The following is a 26,755-nucleotide window of genomic DNA, read 5'->3' on the forward strand; positions in this document are numbered from 1 at the left end:
AGCCCAACTCCTGTTGTACATAGAAGGAGGGTCCCTGACTCTAGTACCCAGGAGATATGACTGCCCAGATGGACACTGTGCTCTCAGACTTCCATGGAATGAGAGTAGCTTCCTCACTAAAGAAAATCAGAGTTACTGTCTGTCGGTGAGGGTGAAGTCGAGTTACACATGTGAGAAGTCATAATCAGGAGTTTAATTACAGATTAGGCTGGGTATATCCTAAGACATGGCCTTCTGGCTGAGGAATAGCAAAATACCAGGGAAAGGAAAAGTCTAGGTATTGGGAGGATTCTGGGGAGAGAGTGGAAAGAAGCTCACATTAATGGATCTATAGAATAGCCCAGGCCGCATCAGGACTGATCACAGATCTAGTCACTCATTCATCAAATATTTGAGTAGTTATATACTCTTCCTCCCAAGGAGCACAGTAAGACCCTTTCTGAATGCCTGAAACCATGGAGAGTAGTACACCTTATAGATACTAGGTTTTTTCCTATTCATACATACCCATGGTAAAGTTTAATGTATAATGATCACAGTAAGAGATTAACAACAATACTACTAATGAAACAACAACTATAACAACATACTGTAATAAAAGTTATGTGAAGGACTGGGGATGTAGCTCAGTGGTAAAATGTGTGCTTAGAATGTGTGAAGCCCTGGGTTTGTTCCCCAGCATTGCACATATCCATAGGGTTAGGAATGTGACACCTCCCTCTCTCAATATCTTAGCACACTATGCTTTACTCTTCTTTCTATGGGAAACTGAAGCTGGAGAAAGTGAAAGTATGGAGGAGGGGATGTTACTGTAAATCCATGTCTAGGCACTGTCCTAAGAGCTAGATAGTGACACATATGACAGACACATTTCCTTTCTTCCTAAAAACATAAATAAATGAGCGAATTTGCTTCAGATGGTATTAAGTGATGTGAAGTAAAGCAGTAATGAAAGTGTCTGGGGTGCCCCTGTGGACTGATGGTCAGAGAAGACATCAAGGAGGCATGGATGACATGAGGAATCAGATGATTCTGGGAACTGGGAAAAACAATGCCAAAACCAAGATGGGGGAATACACACGGGTTCTGAACAGAAAGAGGTCAGTGTTCTTGGAGAATGGTGGGAAACCAAGCAGGTTACATGGTGGGGCGCTTAGATTTTTTTCCTAAGTGATACACAAGCATTTGGAAGGTTTTAAACAGGACAGCTATTATTCCTTATCTTTATGTACATGCATCTTATCCAATCGTCCCAATAATCTCAAGGTGGATATTCTGCTCGTTTCTTAAATGGAGATACAGAGAATTGATATTCTGAAGGCAGTAAGAGTGGAGCTCAGAGCAGGGCTCTTATCTACCCTGTTTCTGTCCCTTGGTGAGCTTCAAGAATCCAAATACTCCATAAAATGGGAGAAACAGGTTTGCTATTTGCAAAGGAGAGGGTGAGTAGGTGCACCTCTTCCCTGAAGTAGTCACGTCAGGCAGAATAGCAGGAACAATGAAAAAGCTGCTTTTGTTAAGCTGCCAGTGAGAACCCCGGGTTGGGCCCATCGTGGATCCCTATGCATTAAACACATACCTCTTTACGTACCAATTTTCTCTATTCCCTCAAGCCCAGAGAGAAATAGAATGTAGTTTTCCAAGTAATGGAAGATGAGACAAGAAGTAATGCTAATCTCTTCTAGAGCATTACTTTCAGAGAGCGCATATTCTCTTGCTCTTTTATGCAGGAGATCATGGCACCAAAGGAGCAGGTCCACATCTGTTGTCTATTAGGATTTCTCTTGCCAGATGTCTTCGCCAAACTCCACAGGTGCTTGCACAGTTATCTGTTGAAGAGAATTAGGGTCAGGAGCTGTCATCCCCACCTCAGGAAAGGGCATGTTCTTTCTTGATAGAGGTGAGAGGTCTATCATGGATTCAGACCTGATTCAAAGGGCTTCTTGAATGTACGAGTATGACCTGATTAGGGAGCATATAACACACCTCCCAGGCAGGGTTTAGGGCAGGTGTGGATCACATCTGATTTTCTTTCCTCTACATTCATGTGAATTAGGTTAAAATAAAAACGAATGGCAAAGTCACAAAAGTGACATCTCAGAGATAGGGATAAAGGGAGATGGGGATTCAGGAAAGTTTGGGGAATAATATATGAGGATCTTGGATAAGTTTCCATTCCCTGTTATTATTCCTCTTTCGTTTTTCCCTCATTTGGTTGAGTCTTGTCCAGCTCTGTCTAGCCCTGCTTCCTTTCAGGAAGGAGTGTTGAACTTTAGATCTGGAGATAAGGGTACCTTGCAAGAGGGTGGATGGGGAAATAGGTTACTCTGTCATTTTCCAAGATAGGCAGCTTTGTCAATATTTTTAGTATTGGATTGGTTTGAGGCTTCTTTAGATGGTGAAACACACTTGGCAAACACTACATAAACACTGGTGTTAGGAAAGAGAATTGTGCAACAGCTTTTTTTAGTTCAGATTGTTCAGGTCACTGGGATAACCAACTAGGTAATCCAGTTTGTTGAATCCCAATGCCAGCTCTCTTAGGGATGCTCAAGTCATATTACTTACCAAAAAAAAATTACTTTTACTTTTTTTTGGCAGTACTCAGGTTTGAACTCAGGGACTCTCTTGGTAGTCACTTGCTTGGCAAATATTCTACTATTTGAGCTGCACCTCCAGTCTTTTTTACTTTTAGTTTGCTTTTCCGACAGAATCTCACACTTCTGTTTGGGCTGGTTTTGGACCACAATTCTCCTACCTTCATCTCCTGAGTGGTTGGAATTACAGGCATCCACCACCATGCCCAGCCCTATTTTTACTTTTTAAAAATTTTATCCCAGGAGTTAGAGGAATCCTTAATTAACATAATAGCCACTATAGGCCATTTTCCACCCTAATTTATCAAATGTATTTCTAGAATTTTCTCTAGGTTGGAAGTATGAATATCCATGTTTCCCATATATCAAAGGTGATCAGTTGGCAGTCCTGAATTTTCAACAAGAAGAACACACTTCCAAACTTTAGCTTCAAACAGCTTAGGTTCCAAAATTAACCTACTGAGGAAGAATAAAGCATGCTTATTTTCTCTGATTTTTCTGTTCATATCACCAGTCTCACTATTCTGATTTAACACCAGTGATATTGACTTTCCTACTACAGTGTTGGCAAATCTACTAATGGAATTAAAATCTTCCTCTCTCTCTCTCTCTCTCTCTGTGTGTGTGTGTGTGTGTGTGTGTGTGTGTGTTGTAAGAACAAACCTTCCACATTAACAAATTCTGGTTAAGATGGCAGAATAAGGGCACCACCTCTGGCAGCTCCAGGAAAGTTACCAAGAGCAGGAGGAGATTGCTGATTCTTTCAGGTGGGAAAGTGGATACACACTGTGGTCTCAGATGTGAACAGACAGATCTTAACAAAAACCTCATGGGTGTTGGTGAGCAGAATGGGGGCAAAAGAAAGAATCTTTCAGCAAAAGATCTGAGCAGAAGTGGTGTGGCAGAGAGGCAGAGACCATACAAAGATAGTACATCTTGGAAAATATACCAATCTATTCAGATAGGGGTCCAGGAATGAATATAGCATATAAATACAGGGAAATTCTCTCTCCTTGGTATTGGGTCATGCATAGTCATTCCATTCTGTGCACTGGCTAGAAACAATTGTGTAAACACAGAGACCTGGCTGTCTGGCACCATTAGAGGTTAGAAGTCCTTACAGTGTCTGGTGTATGTTTCCTATGAAAATAAGGATTGAATACATTCTCACTGGGAGAGGGGGAACATCTGAATCAGAATGTGGAAAGCTCCATAGGAAAGCTGTTGAGAGTCACTGAGAGGAAGGTGCTTTCCAGCTGGGCAGAGCTCTGGGGGGAGGTGGGGGATGGACTGGAGAACAGAGCCTGTGGACTGGAGCAGTGGTGGAGCTCTATAGGGCTTCCCCATCCCAGGACCAGATAATTGAAAGGTCCAGCTGGTGCACAGTTTATAAACAGCCCCATCCAGTCCTCTCACCTCATAACTTACCCTCTGATTGCTAGGGAACAACACAAATTAAAACAGGAAGCCAGCCAATACACAATTGGTAGCTCACTGCCAGTTTAGCCATAGAAAGATTTGTCAGCATTGATAAGAAACATCAATAGAAACCTATTCTGCTTTTTAAAATTAAAATAATTTTTACTTTTTGATTTAATTTTTGTTATTTCTTTTGATTTTTCTCCTTTTTGTTTGTTCACTTTTCAATACAGATTTTTAAACCATATCAGTTTAAATATTCATATATAAATTTTTATTCTATTTTACACAATTATTTGTCTTTGCTTTTATACTTCCATTACATTATTCTCAATCTAACCATTTAATATTGAATCTGTTTGAACTCTTTATCCCAATTAGAGTTGGTTTTTCCTTTTGATCTATCTTCAAAATGGGCTCTTCCCACAGATTGGCCTGAGACTTGTAGTCTACCTGGTCAGATCCGAGTGCAGAGATTACACACATGAGCTATAGCACATGTATTTTAGTATTCAAGCCTCTCTTCTTCCTCCTTCTACTACTTCCCTCTCCCAGTTTTATTTTCTTCCTGTCCTCAATTAGTTCAGATCTCTTTTCTCTCTCTCTCTCTCTTTCTGTCTCTTTTCTTTTCTTTTCTCTATCCCCCCTTCTAAAATTCTTCTTTATTATCACTGTTTTTGGGAGGCTGTTTGTTTGCTAGATTTTATTATTATTTTTTTACTTCTTATTCTCACTGCACTTTTGGTTGGATCTTTTCTATCTCCTCTTCCTTACCATTCCTCCTTTTATTTACTTTAGTCTCCTCTCCTTTCATCTTTTTCTCATGGTATATCTTGTACTGTTCACTAGTGTTATCTCTCCTATATTCTTTCCTTCCTTACCCTTATTAGTTACCATCTTCTTAATGTACATTTTATCTTTGCTCCTTTATTCCTCTAAAGGTACTGTGGTTGTGGTGTTGGTTGTTCTTAATTAGTGATTACTGCATTTTCATAGTGGGTGTGTCTATCTATCAACTGTGTTTGTGTCGGCGGCTAGTATTCATCTTTTGAAGTTGGACTCAGTTCTTGAGCACAGTGGGTGAATGTTTGACTACTGAGACATACCCTCGGTCTAGTGGTGAGAAACTGTACCACAATCTGGCCACTACCCAGTGCTGCCTGAATGTTGAGAATGTTTCAACTGAAAGAACATAGGAGATTAAAACCTCCAACCATATATTTGGCTCCAGAGGCATAAATTCCAATGCAAAACACAAAAAACAAGAAGGAAAAAAACCCAAAGCAATATGACTTCTCCAAAAGTCAACCATTTCATAACAATGGCATCTAATGGTAGTGAAATGGGTAAAATCTCACATAATTCAAAATAATGGTAAGGGTGATCAATGAAACCAAATATGACATGAGTAAACACCTAAATGAATTAAAAGAGAGTACAGATAAATGGCTGAATGAAATAAGAATACAATGCGGACATGAAAGAGGATTTTGATAAGGAGAAACTGAAAATTTTCAAGAGCCTTGTGAGCTCCTGTTCTATGGATCTAACTGGGGCAACTGGAGATGCAGAAAGGACAAAGGATAGACAGACATGCAGAAAATTGGGGTTAGGTGTGCTGGGCGCTTGGATGAAGACACACAACAACCTTGTTGCTTCTTTTCTCTATTAACTCTTCTTTTACTTTGCTTCTTTTCTCTATTCTTTAAAACCTTACTTCTTTTCTCCCTTCTTTAAAACCTTACTTCTTTTCTATTTTTTAAAGGTCTCTTTCCTTAGAATCGCACTGTCGCATGTCTCCTCTAATCTCTAGCATAACTTCTGAAGTCTCAGTCCTTACACTTACAGACATACAACAGCAGCTGTGTCTAAAAACTGCATTAGTTTAACTCTTAAAGTCTTGGTCCTCAGACTTGCACTGATCCATGTTTTCTTTAGCTTTTCTTCAGCATAGCTTTTTTAAAGCCTATGTATAAAGTTTTTGGTACAGAAAGCTGCTCTGGTAGAGACACACGACAGCCAGCAGCAGCAGCATCAGTGGCAGCCACACAAGCAGCCCACAGCCAGCCAACCAATCAACCAAATCTTCAACCAATCCAATCCCCTGCATCCTCCTTCAGTGAGTCTTTTATATCCAGTGGTAAACAAGGAGGTGGAGCAGCACTTCCTGGGAGGGGCATGACATTGTAACAGGAGAAACCTGCTTTCTCTCTGAATGTAAACACCTTAGGAAAAGCAGCTGTGCTGCATTTTGCCCTGGCACTCTTCTGCGGCTGGGGCCTGCCAAACTCAGCCTGCTGATTATTTGACACAGCTGTGCTTATGTCAAGTTCTCCTAGGCTTCTCATAATTCACTCCCCACAGAAAATAATCAAGTTAAAATTTTGAAAATGAAAAGCTCAATAAAAACTCAGTTAAAAGCCCCAGTGAATAGACCAGATCAAATAGAAGACTGAATATCAGGACTTGAAACCAAAGTAGATGAATTGGAGCATTCAGAATATAATAAAGATAAAAAACTAAAGTATGAACAGCACATGCCAATGCCACTGGGTAACTTCTGAGACACCACTAAAAACTAAAACCATGAAACACGGGCATAGAAGAAATAAAAATTAAAGGCATATAAGACATATTCAATAAAACAAAAGCAAAAATTTCCCCAAATCTAGAGAAAGAGATGGTCTTCCAGGTGTAGGAAGCCTTGAGAACACAAAGGAGACAAATCCAGAAAATCTCTCCACATCATATTACAGTCAAAACACTAAGTATGCAGAACAAGGAAAGAAACTGAAATAAGCAAGAGAGAAGCACCACGTCACAGATACAGGAAGATCTTAACGTAAGATCTGAAACTTTGAAACTATAATGGGAAAACACTTGAAGATATTGGCATAGGCTATAACTTTCTGAACAGGATCCAATAGTTCATGACATAAGAGCAAATGGGATTGCATCAAATTGAAAAGCCTCTGTACAAAAAAGAATTACTAGAATAAAGAGCCTATAGAATGGGAAAAGATCTTTTCCAGTTATTCATTAAGCAAGGGATTAATATCTACAATATATAAAGGGCTCAAAAGCTGGCAGAGTGGGTCAAGTAGTAGGGTGCCTGCCTAGCAGGTGTGAGGCCCTAAGTTCAAACCCAAGTACCACCCCCCCAAAAAAAACCCCAAAAAACAACTGTGAGAGCAAAAATCTAATTCTGGTGCTGGTGGCTCATGCCTGTATTCCTAGCTGTTCAGGCTATCAGCCTAGGTGCCCATCAATGGAAAAATGGTTAAGGTAAATGTAAAACCACACACACACATACACACACACACACACACACACACACACACACACAATAAGAGATTTACTCAGCTGTTAAGAAGAATAAAACTATGAACAAAATTAGAAATAAGGGCAAAATAGTTTCTGCTGGGTATTGAGGGGGTGGGGGGGAGAGGGAGGGGGCAGAGTGGGTGGTAAGGGAGGGGTTGGGGGCAGGGGGGAGAAATGACCCAGCCTTGTATGCACATATGGATAATAAAAGAAAAAAAATTTGCTGATAAAAATAAAAAAAAAAAAAAGAAAATGAAAAAAAAAAAGAGTAAAACTATGTCATTTGCTGGAAAATGAATGGAACTAGAAATCATTATGGTAAACGAACTAAGCCAGTCCTGCAAAGACAAGTATCACATGGTTTCTCTCATTTGTGGAAGTTACTGAGGAAAATAAACAACAACGAAACAAAAACACGGTCATGAAAACAGAAGGGGGACTGTAGGGAGGGGGAAGGTAAAGGTAAAGGGGTGATACAAGGAGGAACAATGGAGGGGTGAATGTGATCAAAGTATATTGTGGGCATGTATGAAAATGACATAATGAAACACCTTACTATGTAAAATAATACACACCAATATAAAAGAAAAACACTGAGAATGGATGCAGAGTGTTCTTATCATAAAGTGATTAACTTGTTAGTCAGCTAGAATAACGCTCCACAGTATATATATACTTTAAAATACATTGTACAAGATAAATACATAAAATTTTATCTCTTAATAGAAAAGGAATGTTCTGTTTGTCCTCATTTCTGATCTTGCTTTGAAGGTTCTCATCTTCAACTTCTGCCTTAATGTTGAAAACAGGTGATTTAAGCAAACTCTCATTTCAGCTTTGTACTCGTCAGCTTCCTGGACCATATGCTTAATGTCTTCTTTGTTCAAGTTTCCTTTGAAATTTCTTCACTTTTCCTTTATTTGTATCCACAGCAGAGGTTTGGTGGGTGCAAATGGCATCAATATCAAAAGTAACGTTGACTATGCATCTCAGAGTTTTCTGGCTTGGCATCTCTAAGGTCTTTCTCCCCAGGGTCCTGGGTGGGAGGAGCAGGTCAGCACCCATTTTTTTTTGCTTTGTTTTTTTTTTTCATTTTTCTTTTATTATTCATATGTGCATACAAGGCTTGGTTCATTTCTCCCCCCTGCCCCCACCCCCTCCCTTACCACCCACTCCACCCCCTCCCGCTCCCCCCCCTCAATACCCAGCAGAAACTATTTTGCCCTTATCTCTAATTTTGTTGTAGAGAGAGTATAAGCAATAATAGGAAGGAACAAGGGGTTTTGCTGGTTGAGATAAGGATAGCTGTACAGGGCATTGACTCACATTGATTTCCTGTGCGTGGGTGTTACCTTCTAGGTTAATTCTTTTTGATCTAACCTTTTCTCTAGTTCCTGGTCCCCTTTTCCTATTGGCCTCAGTTGCTTTAAGGTATCTGCTTTAGTTTCTCTGCATTAAGGGCAACAAATGCTAGCTAGTTTTTTAGGTGTCTTACCTATCCTCACCCCTCCCTTGTGTGCTCTCGCTTTTATCATGTGCTCATAGTCCAATCCCCTTGTTGTGTTTGCCCTTGATCTAATGTCCACATATGAGGGAGAACATACGATTTTTGGTCTTTTGAGCCAGGCTAACCTCACTCAGAATGATGTTCTCCAGTTCCATCCATTTACCAGCGAATGATAACATTTTGTTCTTCTTCATGGCTGCATAGAATTCCATTGTGTATAGATACCACATTTTCTTAATCCATTCGTCAGTGCTGGAGCATCTTGGCTGTTTCCATAACTTGGCTATTGTGAATAGTGCCGCAATAAACATGGATGTGCAGGTGCCTCTGGAGTAACAGTCTTTTGGGTATATCCCCAAGAGTGGTATTGCTGGATCAAATGGTAGATCGATGTCCAGCTTTTTAAGTAGCCTCCAAATTTTTTTCCAGAATGGTTGTACTAGTCTACATTCCCACCAAAAGTGTAAGAGGGTTCCTTTTTCCCCGCATCCTGGCCAACACCTGATGTTGGTGGTGTTGCTGATGATGGCTATTCTAACAGGGGTGAGGTGGAATCTTAGTGTGGTTTTAATTTGCATTTCCTTTATTGCTAGAGATGGTGAGCATTTTTTCATGTGTTTTCTGGCCATTTGAATTTCTTCTTTTGAGAAAGTTCTGTTTAGTTCACATGCCCATTTCTTTATTGGTTCATTAGTTTTGGGAGAATTTAGTTTTTTAAGTTCCCTGTATATTCTGGTTATCAGTCCTTTGTCTGATGTATAATTGGCAAATATTTTCTCCCACTCTGTGGGTGTTCTCTTCAGTTTAGAGACCATTTCTTTTGATGAACAGAAGCTTTTTAGTTTTATGAGGTCCCATTTATCTATGCTATCTCTTAGTTGCTGTGCTGCTGGGGTTTCATTGAGAAAGTTCTTACCTATACCTACTAACTCCAGAGTATTTCCTAATCTTTCTTGTATCAACTTAAGAGTTTGGGGTCTGATATTAAGATCCTTGATCCATTTTGAGTTAATCTTGGTATAGGGTGATATACATGGATCTAGTTTCAGATTTTTGCAGACTGCTAACCAGTTTTCCCAGCAGTTTTTGTTGAAGAGGCTGCTATTTCTCCATCGTATATTTTTAGCTCCTTTGTCAAAGATAAGTTGCTCATAGTTGTGTGGCTTCATATCTGGATCCTCTATTCTGTTCCACTGGTCTTCATGTCTGTTTTTGTGCCAGTACCATGCTGTTTTTATTGTTATTGCTTTGTAATATAGTTTGAAGTCAGGTATTGTGATACCTCCTGCATTGTTCTTTTGACTGAGTATTGCCTTGGCTATTCGTGGCCTCTTGTGTTTCCATATAAATTTAACAGTAGATTTTTCAATCTCTTTGATGAATGTCATTGGAATTTTGATGGGAATTGCATTAAACATGTAGATTACTTTGGGGAGTATCGACATTTTTACTATGTTGATTCTACCAATCCATGAGCATGGGAGATCTCTCCACTTTCTATAGTCTTCCTCAATCTCTTTCTTCAGAAGTGTATAGTTTTCCTTGTAGAGGTCTTTCACATCTTTTGTTAGGTTTACACCTAGGTATTTGATTTTTTTTGAGGCTATTGTAAATGGAATTGTTTTCATACATTCTTTTTCCGTTTGCTCATTGTTAGTGTATAGAAATGCTAATGATTTTTCTATGTTGATTTTATATCCTGCTACCTTGCTATAGCTATTGATGATGTCTAGAAGCTTCTGAGTAGAGTTTTTTGGGTCTTTAAGGTATAGGATCATGTCGTCTGCAAATAGGGATATTTTGACAGTTTCTTTACCTATTTGTATTCCTTTTATTCCTTCTTCTTGCCTAATTGCTCTGGCTGGGAATTCCAGTACTATGTTGAATAGGAGTGGAGATAGTGGGCATCCTTGTCTGGTTCCTGATTTTAGAGGGAATGGTTTTAATTTTTCTCCGTTAAGTATAATGCTGGCTGTAGGTTTGTCATATATAGCTTTTATAATGTTGAGGAACTTTCCTTCTATTCCTAGTTTTCTTAGAGCTTTTATCATGAAATGATGTTGGATCTTATCAAAGGCTTTTTCTGCATCTATTGAGATGATCAAGTGGTTTTTGTCTTTGCTTGTGTTAATGTGGTTTATTACGTTTATTGATTTTCGTATGTTGAACCACCCCTGCATCCCTGGGATGAAGCCTACCTGGTCGTGGTGAATAATCTTTTTGATGTGTTGCTGAATTCGATTTGCCATTATTTTGTTGAGGATTTTTGCATCAATGTTCATTAAGGAGATTGGCCTACAGTTCTCCTTTTTGGAGGTGTCTTTGCCTGGTTTTGGGATAAGTGTAATACTGGCTTCATAAAATGTGTTTGGCAGTTTTCCTTCCCTTTCTATTTCATGGAACAGTTTAAGGAGGGTTGGTATCAGTTCTTCTTTAAAGGTCTGATAGAATTCAGCAGAGAATCCATCAGGTCCTGGACTTTTCTTTTTGGGGAGACTCTTGATTGCTGCTTCAATTTCATTTTGTGTTATAGGTCTATTCAGGTGATTAATTTCCTCTTGGTTCAGTTTTGGATGATCATATGTATCTAGAAATCTGTCCATTTCTTTTAGATTTTCAAATTTATTTGAATATAGGTTCTCAAAGTAGTCTCTGATGATTTCCTGGACTTCCATGGTGTTTGTTGTTATCTCCCCTTTTGCATTCCTAATTCTACTAATTTGGGTTTTTTCTCTCCTCATTTTAGTCAGGTTTGCCAGGGGTCTATCGATCTTGTTTATTTTTTCAAAGAACCAACTTTTTGTTTCATTAATTCTTTGTATGGTTTTTTTGGTTTCTATTTCGTTGATTTCAGCTCTTATTTTTATTATTTCTCTCCTTCTATTTGTTTTGGGATTTGCTTGTTCTTGTTTTTCTAGGAGTTTGAGATGTATCATTAGGTCATTGATTTGGGATCTTTCAATCTTTTTAATACATGCACTCATGGCTATAAACTTTCCTCTCAAGACTGCCTTAGCTGTGTCCCATAGGTTCCGGTAGGTTGTGTTTTCATTTTCATTGACTTCCAGGAACTTTTTAATTTCCTCTTTTATTGCACCGATGATCCATTCTTCATTAAGTAATGAGTTATTTAGTTTCCAGCTGTTTGCATGTTTTTTGTCTTTACTTTTGTTGAGTTCTACTTTTACTGCATTGTGGTTAGAGAGTATGCACGGTATTATTTCTATTTTCTTATATTTGCTGAGGCTTGCTTTGTGCCCTAGGATATGATCTATTTTGGAGAAGGTTCCATGGGCTGCTGAGAAGAATGTATATTGTGTAGAGGTTGGATGAAATGTTCTGTAGACATCTACTAGGTCCACTTGATCTATTGCATATTTTAGATCTTGGATTTCTTTATTGAGTTTTTGTTTGGATGACCTATCTATTGATGATAATGGAGTGTTAAAGTCTCCCACAACCACTGTGTTGGCGTTTATATATGCTTTTAGGTCTTTCAGGGTATGTTTGATGAAATTGTGTGCATTGACATTGGGTGCGTACAGATTGATGATTATTATTTCCTTTTGGTCTATTTCCCCTTTTATTAGTATGGAATGTCCTTCTTTATCTCGTTTGATCAAGGTAGGTTTGAAGTCTACTTTGTCAGAGATAAGTATTGCTACTCCTGCTTGTTTTCAGGGGCCATTGGCTTGGTGAATCTTCTTCCAGCCTTTCATCCTAAGCATATGCTTATTTCTGTCGGTGAGATGAGTCTCCTGTAAGCAACAAATTGTTGGATCTTCTTTTTTAATCCATTTTGTCAAACGGTGTCTTTTGATGGGTGAATTAAGTCCATTAACATTAAGCGTTAGTACTGATAGGTATGTGGTGATTACTGCCATTTAGTTGTCTTAGTTGTTTGAAGGTTTGATTGTGTGTACCTCACTTGATGTTACTCTCTACTGTCTTGCTTTTTCTTATCCTGTGGTTTGGTGCTGCCTGCCTTTTCATGGCTAAGTTGGGTGTCACTTTCTGTGTGGAGGATCCCTTGCAGAATCTTTTGTAATGGTGGCTTTGTGGTCACATATTGTTTTAGTTTCTGCTTATCATGGAAGACTTTTATTGTTCCATCTATTTTGAATGATAGCTTTGCTGGGTAGAGTATCCTGGGGTTGAAGTTATTTTCAGTCAATGCCTGGAAGATCTCACCCCAGGCTCTTCTTGCTTTTAATGTTTCTGTTGAGAAGTCTGCTGTGATTTTGATGGGTTTACCTTTGTATGTTACTTGTTTTTTCTCTCTTTGTATGTTACTTGTTTTTTTATGTACTCCATAAAAATAGTAATCAAAAAACAGCGTGGCAGATAAAATACTTATGTTTTTAAATAGAATTTAAATTAAAAACTGTTATAAGAGACAAGGACATTTTATACTGACAAAAGTGCCAGCCCACCAAGAAGATAAAATAATTGCAACAATATATAGAGCAAACAACAGAGCTCTTATCTACATGAAGCAAGCACTCACAGAATTGAAGGAGGAATTTCTCAATAATAAAAATAGAAAACTTCAAGATCCCGCATTCAATAACAGGGAGAAGAACCAGGACAGAATATTAATGAGTACATGGCAGACTAGGGCCAGACCATCCTGAATGCGCCCAGTGTCGTCTGACCTTGGAAGCTAAGCAGTGTCAGGGCTGGTTAGCACTTGCATGGGAGTACATGACAAAGTTTAACAACACTATACACAATCTGAACCCCCAAAGAAAAACTTATCCAGAAAAATCAAATCAGGAAAAGTAGAACACACATTTTTCACAGGCACATAGAGAATACTGTCCAGGATAGATAAAACTTTAGACAAAACAATTAAGTCCCAATACAATTTAAGAGATTTAGATGATTCAAATTATCTTGTGTTCCTGGAGGATCTTCACCTTTTACCAGACAAGGTCTTACTATTCCTTTTTTTAGATTTGCCCCTTCTTCTTTCCAAACAACGGATTTCTATTTGTACCCGCTATGACTCAAATATCTTTCCAGGGAATGCTATTTAATGTCTGGTCCCTGGATCCATTTGTCAACAGTTGGCAGCAAGATGAGAACTTACACTACAACATGATCAAATGCACTGAATTGCTGTTGACTGGCTACCAAGAGAAAAGTATACATGAAATAGACTAAACAGTGTGCTCCATGACATAACTGACTTACCCTCTGGTGAAAGACCATTAACTGGGTTGCAAATCGGGAATAAAGAGTATCAGAGACTGGCAGTGTAAATGAAATATTGTTAAAGCATAACCTATCATCTCCTGCATACCTATATTGAAAAAAGTATTAATAAGCTGGGTGTGGTCATAAGGTACTATATTCCCACTTCTCAGGAGACTGAAGCAGGAGGATCATGAGTTTAGGGCCAGTATGGGCTATATAGTGAGACCTTGTCTCAAAAAACAAGCAACAGTGAAGAAAAGGGCTTTCATAGGCCCTGGATTCATCCCCAACCCTGCAATAAATAAATAAACAAATGAATGAATGAATAAATAAATTAAGTAAGTAAATGAATATGTAAAAAGGACCTATGAGTTTACCCTGAAGAAATTCTCAGCTCACTTTCTAAGGTTCTTTCCAGCCTTAAGAGTGTTGTGGCTTCAATTTCTTCAATTATTCCAGGTTAGTATTCATAAAACCAATCTTCAGCCAGTATAAGATTGTAACAATCATTGACAATGAATTATTAAAGTGCCACAAACTAAAAATACTACTTTCTGATTTTTTGTGCTCCTGGGAGTTGAACTCAGTACCTCATCCTTGTCTGAGGTGATCTATTACTACTTCAGTCACTCCTCCAGCCCCCAAGTTTTGAATTTATAGCAGGTATTTCTGATTGTGTTTGGCTGCCTTTCTTCAATTCTAGGAATCTCACAAATTAGAAGCTTTTATAAGTTGAAGTATGTCCACTAGAAAACTTACTCAGAGGGGTCTTAACCCCCAGCACTTAAGAATACTTGAAAATAGGATCTTTTCAAAGCACTTCATTAAAATGAGGTCATTCTAGAGTAGAGTAGGACCAAATCTAATATTATTTCCATCTTTACATCGGGGAAATTTAGCTGGGCATGGTAGCACACACTTGTAAACACAGTACTTAGGAGGCTGAAGTGAGAGGATCACCAGTTCCAGGCCAGTCTGAGCTACATGGTAAAACCCTGTCTTCCTGAATACATGAATGAATGAGTGAATGAATGAAGGCAGGGGGCATGAGGACAAACACACAGGGAAAACACCATGTGGAGAGTAGAGTGATGCTGCCATAGGCCAACTAAGTGCCACAGTATACAGAAAGGCCTGGAACAGATTCTCCCTGGCATTTCAGATGGTCAGGGCCTGTCATCACCCTGAGCTCAGATTTCTGCCTCCAGAACTGTGAGAACAAATAACTTTTGGGGTAGCCACCCAGTCTGTTGTGGTACTAGGTTTTAGCAGCTCTAGTAAACTAACAGAGAAGATACTTCTCACTTCTTATGGTGAAGTGATACCACAGGCTCCTTAGTACCCCAACTTTTGGGGGCAAGGATGGAATTAAGGCATGCCTGACAAAGCTTGCAACTCAGAACATCAGGGAATGAAGGAATCCACCAGATGACTTGTAGTGCAGCATCAGCTCTCCATCAGCTCTGCAAAGTAGCTAAAGCAAATACTGGAGCCATCAGAATCATCAGAGGGCCTGCAGATCCCCTAGTTGGGACTGTGCCTGACACCAAGGTGTCCCCAAGTTGACAAGGGTATTTCCAATCTGATTCTATATCCAGCTTTCAGGTTTACTCTGGACATGTGTTTTTAGAGATCTCATAAGTTGAACTGAGGATGTAGCTCAGTGGCAGAGCCTTGCTTAGAATGTGCAAAGCTGTACTTTTGATCCCCAGCATCAGAAGAAACTGAAAACCATAGGTTCCACAGGTCATCTAATATACTCTTCACAATTTCCTTCCTACTTCAAAAGAGATGTCTTCCATTACTTATATAACATAGCTCCTACACACAATAGGTCCTTAGTGTTTCTCAACGCTGAGTAAACAAGTGGTTTTACATAAGCCACACAAATTTCTAAGATAATCCCAAGAGAACAGGCATATTCTGTGAATGTTAAAATATCAGTTTCTAACATTTAATGAGCCCTGACCGAGTAGGGATTATCATCTACACACCAAGTGCCTCCCTAGTACTCTAATGTCTTAGTAGGCTTTCCTAGTGTTTGGAGATCAGGAGGAGCAGACTGCAAATACAGGATGTGACACCAGGTGTTCTGGCTATAATATGCAAACAGAGCTTTCTGGAACAACACTAAAAAGAAATTTATTTAAAAATGGTACTAGTAAAGAAAAATTCAACATATGTGGTCCTAAATTAGTCTCAAATCGAGACTCTAATTTCCTTCAATGTCCATTTATTGGGACTAAGTTACATGTGTCCTTCCATAAAAGAAGACAACTAGAAAAGAAGGGTTCTGCTTCTCCAGTAATATCTCAGAAGAGGATTGATAGAGATAGGAAAATAATTTAGGCAGTGCATTATTCAGGCAACATAAAAGTTGGAGATATGATTTACTTGAGAAATTGAGTGGTGCCAGTTTGCGTTATAAATCCAAATTCATTCTTTAAAAGGCTAGCCATTACAAATTCTAGACACTTTATAAAGCTTGTATTTGGCAAATGACAACAATTGGGAAACTAAATATGTACAGTGAAAAAAATTAAAGCAGTTTCTTCAAAATAGAAATTATGGTAACTGAAAACTTATGTATCAGAACACATACATAGCTTCAAGTTTGTTGGAGATGTCACCATCATAAGGAAAGCATTGTTTCTGGAAAAATGCTGAAAGGAAACCATGAAGATGATAGTAAGAAACTTTCTGTGGAGCTTCTAAAGCAAGGATAAACTGGGTCTCTGTAATGTGTTTTCCCAGTTTTGGGTAGGAATTCCCTCTTGGAGGATTTACTGCTGAAACCAGGTACTCTCCTGCTGGTCTATCCAGGGCCAGATCAATTTCTGCTATTTCACTGCTTCCCACACTGAGCTCTTTCCTGGCCCATGCCCAGTTTCTGGGCCTTAGCTTTCTTAAAATGTCCAAACGCCACCTGTGTTCCCCAGTCTGGCATTTTGTGGCTATCAATGGAGGCTGTGTTTGCTCCTGAAATTCCTATGAGTTCCCAACACCTTCCAGCTAAGCTGAATTAGTTCCTAGTTAATTCCTTTCCTATCTTCTTTCCAAGCCCTGCACTCCCATTGTAACAACACCTGAAGGATCCAAGGCTTGCTTAAGTAAAGGCTTAGTAGTGTACAAGGTTCAAATGAGACTCAGAAAAATGATTCTGAGTACCCAACAAGAAAAATGATTCAGGTACCCAACAAGAAGCCTATCTACAGATCTTACTTCTAAGCCTGACATGTCAGAGTAGGGAATGGACCCCTGACCTTGATCAAATGCACCAGTCAATCAAGTGCTGCGTGGGTTCAAGCTCATATAGAAACATGGCAGCTCCAACCACAGTTATGTTGGACGAAGGGGAAGAAGTTCCTGGCTGAAAGAGGATGAGGATGGTGTACAATAAACTGATGGGCCTCTGCAACATGGCCCGATTTCACCAATCCTCTGACAATGAGAAACATATCACCTTTGAAATTAGCACAACTATCTCCACCTTTTACCAACTGCATTCTGTTGAAAAGTTGGTTGACTTCCCATATCTCTGTTTTCTCAGATACAAAGTGGGGACAAAGAGAACTGCTCATGGTGTCAGTGAGAGGAATAAACAAGGACAATATTTCCAGCATGTCCCTAGATGCCTGACCTATCTAAATCCTGGATCACTCTGGCCTGAATTTGATCATGAGATCAGCTGCTTGAGAACTAAGACAGCTTTGCTTATTGAGTTAGCTCACCAGGTACCTCTATGGTTTCACTCACCTGATGGGGAGCTGTAGCCAGCCAGGAATGTATCTTCCAGCAGGCAGCCACAAGTCTGCCTGTCAAGGACCAAGAGGAAGACACCAAGGCAGGAAGTTGCACAGCTGAGCCCAGAGCCAATGTGGGAGGGAGGCTTATGTGAGTCACATGGTGCAGGGCAGGGATATCATGAGATGAGGGGAGGAATTTGGATCCCTTCTGCCACACCCTCAACTAAGTGTAGAATCTAGGGAGTGGATTTTTTCCAATTTGCTTTTTCTGCCCTTCAGTAGTGGGAAGGCAAAAACATGTCTACCCGCCCCCTTCATTCTTGGTCACCTCCATGGTGTAGGCAGTGTAATGGCTATTCTTCAGAATTTGAAGGTGAGCAGGTCTGCTCCCATTCCTGAGGTCTAAACACTGCAGAAGACAGAAGTTTACAGCCCTCATGATCCTGTGAGGCAGACATTGAGGCTGAGGGTTTACAAGTAAGCACAAGGATCACAAGCACTCTTGGAAATCAGAAGACATGCTGCTTCCCTGAATGTGGCTGAGGAAGGATTCTATTAGGGAAATGGACAGTTATGTCTATAAGGACAAGGAAGCAGAATTCCTGACATTTGTCATAGGCATTTATGTTATGTCACTCCAAGCACATTACTGTTTCAGCTCTAATCTTCCCAACTCTGTAGAGTTCACACTTTTCCCCCAATTTTACAGAGAAAAACGCAGAGGTTCAGAGAGGTAACAACACATGCCAAGAGCCCATGACAGATTCTAGGATTTGAAGTAGCAGCCTGGCACCTCAGCCTGTATCCTCATTTGACCCAGGCTGCATCTTAAGGAACATGGCAGCCACTGAAGATTGCTGAAAGCAGACAAAACACTTCACATACTTCTTGTGGAGAAGATGTTACTATAGGACATTCAGCAGAAGAAGGTGAAGATAATCTCAATAGGCCCATTACAGTGTATGCTTTCAGCCCAGCATCATATTCTTGCTGGGAGTACACTAATTGTCCACTTCATTTTCAGAATAGGAACCAGATATTCTTCTTCCTGGGTTCTCTTAAGCCAATTCCAAGACAATAGCTGAATTGTCACCGGGGTTCATTCAAACAAGAGACCCTGGCCTTCTGCATATGATCCAATTCTAACACTTGAGTACTGTGGACCTATCTTTCTTCAAAGATGGGTAAGAGAAGTCTTTGGCAATGGATGGGATGGATACCACTAGGTCCCAGGCTGACATCCTTCAGTACTCCCTGCTTCTTTCATCCACACAGGTTAACTTGGGCAGAGACAGGGACTGGAGCTGCCTGTGGCATTAAAAGGGGGTGTTTTTGCTTTCTGCTACTGAGATAAAATATACTTGTGATGAGCAACTTAAAGGCAGGTCATCTGTATTATTACTCAGATTTTCACAGGATTCAGATCAGGGTCACATGACTCTGTTACATGTGGGCCCGTGACAAGACAGTGCATCATGATGGAGGTCAGGAAACAGAAAAGAAAAAGAAAGGGATATGCCTCTAATGGTATATTATATTTTAAATATGTCCTACCTCTATGAACATCCACCAGCTCCCAACAGAATCATTAACTATGAACCAAACAATGAACAAATATGAGACTTTAGGTGACAATTGATGTGCAAAACATAATATTGTGTCCCAAGAACTAAATGCTCATATCCATTTCACAATGAAAAATGCATTCAGACCATCTCTTAGTCCTCAAATTCTCACTACCTCCTGAATAGCATAAAAATCCAACTCCATTCTACTCAGAGACTCAAAGCAAACTCTTACTGAAGCCAAAGGTAATTGCCTCATACCGAATCTGACTTTTTCTTCCCTCTTCATTCTTTTTGACAGACAACCATGACTTTATTTAGTCCCTGCAAGTTGTTCCATATAAAAGTGTAGAGATTGGATGTAAAGTATCCAGATGCACAGAACTTCAAATAAAAAGAAAAAACTCTGAATAATTGTGGTTTTTCAGATTCAGTTCCAGGATACCTTGGTGATCTCAGGACTGACAAAAGGTGCTGTCTTAACCCATATTATAGAATTGGTCATTTTCAAGGCAAATGAACTGCTCTGAAACTCACACCCCTAGTGAAACTGAAGTGATATTCAAACAAAAGATGCTACATAAGATTTATGTAAGTGGCCTAGGCAAGAGAGCTTACTTAGACCTTCATTTTCTGACATGTCACACTGTTGCTAAATATAATTGTTTCTGGGCTCACCCCTCCCTCTCTTGAGTTACTGGCTCCCTTGCAGGACAACAAACCTGAGCTATGGCAGTTAGGCTGTGGCCCTGTAAGAGTCAAATAGAAATTTATAGATTTCTGAGATGTAATGGCCAAGGGTAATCATTCCCCTTTCAAATGAGAAGAACAGGAAAACAATAAGGAGGAATCCGATCAAAGCAAGACTGAAATCTAGCACGACAATCGTAACATCCTTAGGTCTACATGTGTGCTGGCAGGATATGGTCCTAAGATCTTTCATAGCCTCACATCTATGGCCTTGCTGCCTAGTGGACACAAGTCCACATTCTTTGATGGAATCTACTCACTGCCTTAGCTTCCCCCCAGCAGGCAGTGCACATTCATGGTTTCTCTAATGTCATTAGGTCTCCATGGAAGCTTCATAGTCACGCTCACAGCTTCACATATAGAACTCTCTGTAGCAGCTTACAGGAATTCTGACTGTGCCACACACTGCCTTACCTCTCAGGCTTTCCTCTCCAATGTCATCAGAACCACCGTGCCCCCACACCACTTGCGTTCTGCATAATTGCAGCACCAGCAGTATTAGGGGAGGCCAAGGTCTGATGACAGCATGAACAGTACTTAGGACCACTTGGACCAAAGTCTACTAGGCCTCTGAGTCTCCTGATGGGTGATCAGGCAGACAATTCCCTAGTAGATCTGTGCAAGCAGGGTGCCCTGAGGTTCTTTCCTCAAAAAACAAAAGGCTCTGATCTCCCAATTTATGGTTAGAGATGCTGATTCCTGAGATGGACACCAGGCATCTCAGGACCAGTATATAAGACATTGCTTCATAATGGCATTAATCTCATTGGCAACCATACCCTTCCCTTTTTTGTTTATTTACTCATTTATTCATATGTGTGTACATTGTTTGGGCCATCTCTTCCCTCTGACCCCCACCCCTCTCTCCCCCACTGCCTTTGTTTCCAGGCAGAACCTGTTATGCCCTCTGCTCCAATTTTGTTGATGAGACAACATAAGCAATAACAAGAACAACAGGGTGTGTTTGCTAATTTGAGATAAGGATAGCTATACATAGACATTCCTAGCATTGCTTCCATGAACTTGTGTATTACAACCCAAATTGGGTCATCTCTACCAGACTTCTTCACTACTTCCCGATCACTTTACCATAGTGACCTCTGTTAGTTTAAAATTACTATATTAGCTCCTCTACAGTGGGCACCTCAAACGCTTCCAAATTTTGGGGTTCCTACCATTCCCTATTCCTCCTGTATGTGTTCTCCCCTTAGAATGTGACCCATATCCAATAATATTATTGCATTTGTTTTAGGTAAAGTCTGCATATGAGGGAGAACATATGATTTTGACCTTCTGAGCCTGGCTAACTTCACTTAAGATGATCTTGTCCAGTTCCCTCCATTTACTTTTGAATAACAAAATTTCATTCTTTTTTGTGGCTGAATAAACTTCCATTGTATATAAATACCACATTTTATTAATCCAGTCATCAATAGTAGGGCATCTTCTGAACTCAATTTCACACCCTGACTTTCTAGACAAAGATTAAATTTTCAAACCTTTGCCCTGTACCTGCAGTACCAAATCTCACTATCAATCTGGCTACGTGCAGCCAGCAAGACTCATACACTTAAGCTATGCTGTCTTCAAATTACCTACACTGATTAGACAATCTCCTTTCAATTCTGCCTCCTATCAAATCTGAAGGTATGGACAAAGTATGGACAAGGTTTTTGCCATGATGTAACACAAGCGGCTTGTATTCCAATTCCCAATACAGTCCTTATAATTCCATTTGAAGCCTCATGAGTACAACTGTTACTGTGCGTGTTCTTATCAAATTGTTCTCTTCAGACCTTCCACCACAATCACCCATTTTGCTCTGGTTCCAACACTGTAAGCTTTCTCTAGCTTGGTGATCTAATTCTCACTGGTGACTTTTCATCCACCTGCAAATAGTATGGGAACAACTTTGTCACTCAGCAGATTCTTCTGCACACCTCTGGAGACTTACTCTATATCTGTGACATTTTCCCAGGAAGACAACCTTGTTACAACACCAAAATGAGTTCTTTTTCCAAACTTTTTGAAACTGATGTACCAAATATTTTGAAACTACATACTGACAATGAATCACACTATGAAAATGAGAATCAACCAGAATTTATTTCAATGGTGCCACATCAATTTCCATGTAATTATAATTGCAGGTGATCGAAGATGTGTGATGTAGTGACACACTACAACCTTCGTAACCTGAGAGTTCCAAAAGACAACTATGTGTTTGATAGTACCAGCCCACAAAACATTATAGCCTAGCATAGCCTAGCCTGCCAAAACAGTTCTCAGAACATGTGAGTCTGGCATGCAGCAGAGAGGGATCGCAATGACCCACAAAAAGGGTCAGTACCGACACCTCTACCCCATGAAGGATTACAGGAAACACGAGAGTCATGGGTATGGTGGTTTCATCTATACTGAAATTTTGCTCTGGAAAATAAAAATATTTTTTCTCCACAATTATTTTATCTGAACTTCCAAAAGTTCTACAGCTGCCTTACCTCTGGTATCACAGACTCACCACTCACTTTCACATATGTAAGAAGTAATCATTTTTAAATCAGTTACACTACCCAGAACAAGCAGTACGTTGAACATTGCAATTGGGTCCATGCATTTCATTCAATATTGGATATAAATATTCTCTTTTAGCCTTAATTGTCATGTTGATGGGAATAATACAGTTCTGTGCTTGGTATTAGAACTTTCTCACTTCTCAAATTATTACTATTCACGTTGCCTTAATTTAGCAAATCCCTTAAAATCTGTGATTTCACCTGTTGACTCTAAAGCCCAACAGAATTAAGTGGTGAGAAAACCCTCAATCAAAAGTAAAGGGAATCCTCTGCTCTCCTGGAAACAGTCAGCTTTAAAGCCAGTTTAGAAATGGAAAGTTGGCTGCATTCCTTCTATTTTTTCTCAGCTTTGAAATAACTGGAAGAAATTACTTAATCTCTTTTAACGTTTTTCTAAGTAGTAAAATGGTCTCTACCGTGAAGAGATGCTGAAGGCACTAAAAATACTAAGCAAACCTCAAACTCACCGTACTGTGCCTCACTAAACCCCCCACCCCCCACATACACAGAACAGCGCACTAGTGGCTCAGCTACTTTCAAATTTCTTTTCAGTTGTAAAATCGTATCATCCAGAGAGCCCTTTTCCATTGTGAATCTACTGTAACTTAAAAAATAAATAAAATAGGAGACCATGGAAAATTCAAAGATCTAACCTCACCTTTGAAATGTAAACATCTGAGAACTGGCATAAGTGCATGCACAAGAGTGCTCCGTGTCGTATGGCAAGACCTTGTCAAACAAACCTGACCATCACCCTAACTCATGCTGTGAAGACCACCCTTATTTTTTTGAACCACTTGCCCATGGATTTAGAAAAGCCTCTTAATAGAAAACACTTGTGTCTTTTTTATCTTTCCTTCTCCATCCCTCCTGCCTGCCCTTCAGCATTCATAAACTTAATGCTAACCTCACTATGTCTGTATATCCTGTCTGAGTGCTTTTCATACTGAAAATCTTCTGACCAGAGTTTCCAGAGACTGCCCATCCAGTAAAACTAGTGCAGGAAAGGGTCCTAGAATCCATACAGTTTCCCATATTAGATATTAGAAAATTCATTTTATTCATCTCATAAGTAATGAACACTAATTATGTGCATTAACATAAAATTATTGGGACTTCACTTTCCCTGAGGTCCAGTAAATCTTTATCCGTTCTACTTCCTTTACATCTCTGAATCCATTTACATCTCCATGTCCTATTTTCATTTCTCAAATGGGTTATTGCAGTAGTCTGTAACTGATTAAAACACTTCCAAGTTAGCACCTCTGGAGTTTGTCTCCATCCAAAACCAATCAGCAATTTGATTAAAAGCTATTTGACTTTTAGACCCTGCTGGAAGCAGAAGGTGAGTGAAAATGTAAGAAAAAAAAAGTGCAAATGATAGTGTACATTCCTTCACATAGATCTGTTTCTAAGAGAATGCACTACGTCGTGATGGACAGCTATGTATAAGACAGGATAACCCCTCATCTCATGGAAGCCAGGAAATAGAAAAAGGGATCAAAGTTCCAATTTCCTTTTAGAGTCATGACACCAATGACCTAATTTTATCTCTTAAGCCTCACCTCTATAAAGGGCCCAATGGTTTCTAATAGGGTCATTAGCTGTAGACTAAATCAGCAAGAAACATGAGCATTTGGAAGACATTGAAGATCCAAACAATAATATTCCATTACTAGCCACAAATATTTGTGTCCATTTCACAGTGCAAAATGAATCCAGACTCACCTCCAATTATTTTTGCTTAACAACTGCCTCACGCATGGATTTTAGGGGCTCACTTCTTTTTATTACTGGGAGCTCAAAAGAAAGGGCAAAGATCAGATCCAGTTCCCTCATCCAATCATGACATGACCAGTATCTCGGATAACCTCTGCAAATCTTCCCTGAGATTCATACCACTTTCAATTACCTGACATTTCTAGTCTTCTACAGGTGGACAGGTTCTTATGTGATTCCAATATTTCTACCACACCTGTTGTTGGGGAACAACTTCCTGTACCTCTGTGAGGTCCAGAACTGGTCCCTGGTTACTGATTTCTATGGGTGTGCTAGGACATGGGCAGGCAGGATGAGTTGAATGCATTGTGGTGTCAGAGCCAGAATCCGTGTGGAGCTGGCTTAGAGAGATTTCTTTGGGGGCTTTGGTTTTCTTGTGATAAGCTAAGGTGAAAAAGAGAGACTTAGAAATGGTACAAAGCAAAAAAGACCTAGGAAGTAATAGGACAATAACACATCTGGTACTGTCACCATGGCCATAAGGAGTAACAAACTGCTGCTTGTCAGTGTCCCAAGTCCACTCGTGAGTATGCTAAATGTGAAGGTGTTTCCAAACAGAGGAAACCTGAACATGTTTAGGGAGATGCCTAGCAGAGAGATGAGTTGTCTGAAAGGGATGTCTAAGGGTTCTTCTCAGAGTTAGGGAAAGTTGAGGTGTTGCTCTTACCACAGAGAGTCCAGGAAATCTGGAGAAACTGGAACCAATTTCTCTTCTGGAATAATTATCAAGCTGAGGGAGAGAGCACAAAATTCATTGGAGATGTTTGCAAACTGCACAATTTCTCTGCCCCACCACCATAGCCAGATATGATCCACCCCTGACTCCCCAATGATTCCAAGGTCTAGAGAGCCTTGCTCCATCACTCCCTCACTCCTGTGCCTTTTTCCTCTTTGATGTAGCCCCTTTTTTGTCTTCACAGCATCTACAGTGAGGCACTGTACATGATCCTGACCACTGCAGACTCCAAGTCTCCATAGGTCCAGCCAACCCTTGTGATTCCATTGCTTGTTTAGGGAGACTGTCTGGTTCTGTCTTCTTTCCACAGGCCATCTTTGCTGTGAGGACATGGTGGTCATGGCCAGATCAGGGCTCTGCTTTTCAACATCCTTGTGAAAGTAGGAGCAGGAAAGAGAGAAGCTTGCACATAATCAGAACCTTCTTATCCCTGACATCACCTCAGGTGGAGTGCAACAGAGGTGATCTTTGGACACGTGCAGCACCCTGCTCCCCTACTCTTGGCATCACCTGCCATGAACACCGCTATGACCAGTCCAGCCAGTGGTGGTAACCAGCTTGGTGAGGGAAACTAGTTCCTGGGCCATCTCCCACTACCCCAAATGCCCAGTTGGCTCCCATCCGGTTGCCAGTGAATACAGTACCACAGCCACTCATGCTTTGCATTGATGGCAGCTTGGAAACTTCCAGGACATTGCTGCACATCAAGACAAATTCTGCAAAACAGTGCGCATGAAAATTTCTGGTACTGGCTGTGCTTCAAGACCCTGATCTGGAGGAGACTTACCGCAGTTCTGGACAGGGGAGCTCTTTCCTCATGTGAGTATCCTCCCCAGGCAGCTGGAACCTTCTCCTGGTGCTCCTATAAGGGAACAATGAGACATGCACAAGGAACTACCCTGACGCTGATGGCATCAGGCAGGAGAGCCACATACTCGGAAATAGAACTGTCACATCCCCCTGGATCATCATGCCCACGTGAGTGCAGTGAATCTTCATTCTTGAATAATCATCACACTCGTACAGTAGATGAAGGATCACAGTGGGTTCCACATTTACTATGAGCCCAAATGTGGATTTAGGACACAGGCCATCCTGGGTATTGTGTCAGTCAGCTCGGCCAGCATGCCTATGGTTTTAGACTTATGGGTGGAAACCAAAAACATTCCCTTCCCACGATTCTAGAGCCTGGAAATCCCAGATCAATATGCCAACAGATTCCATATGTTGTGTCCTCTTCTGATAAGCAACCTCTCCTTGGTGTTCACATAGCTAAGAGAACGTTGACTGCCAGTCCTGTTCCTGCGAGGGCACTATTGCATGTGGGAGGCTTAGCTCTATGAACTCATCTAATCCTAGATTCCATGCAAATATCTCCATCACCGAATACCCTCTCTTTGAAGGTCAGGATTTCTACATGTGAATTGTGGGAAACAAAGTCATTCAAAGCTGAACTCACAATACTATTTGCAGGAGGATATTTATTCTACCTGCTGTGCTGGAAGTCCTCTGTCTAGCTCTTCCAGAAAGCCCAGCTTCACTGATCATAGGTCCAAC

General features: G+C 40.2%; 1 long non-coding RNA gene across 1 annotated transcript; it reads right to left on the reverse strand.

The window, feature by feature from the left end:
* On the reverse strand, positions 1-26,755 carry LOC141410472 (uncharacterized). The gene is made up of 3 exons (XR_012448935.1): positions 25,986-26,755; positions 25,130-25,192; positions 1-1,829 (listed from the first exon to the last, which is right to left on the reverse strand). It is a non-coding gene; the product is annotated as an uncharacterized lncRNA (long non-coding RNA).

Source organism: Castor canadensis, chromosome 6 (genome assembly GCF_047511655.1).
Source record: "Castor canadensis chromosome 6, mCasCan1.hap1v2, whole genome shotgun sequence".
NCBI lineage: Eukaryota > Metazoa > Chordata > Mammalia > Rodentia > Castoridae > Castor > Castor canadensis.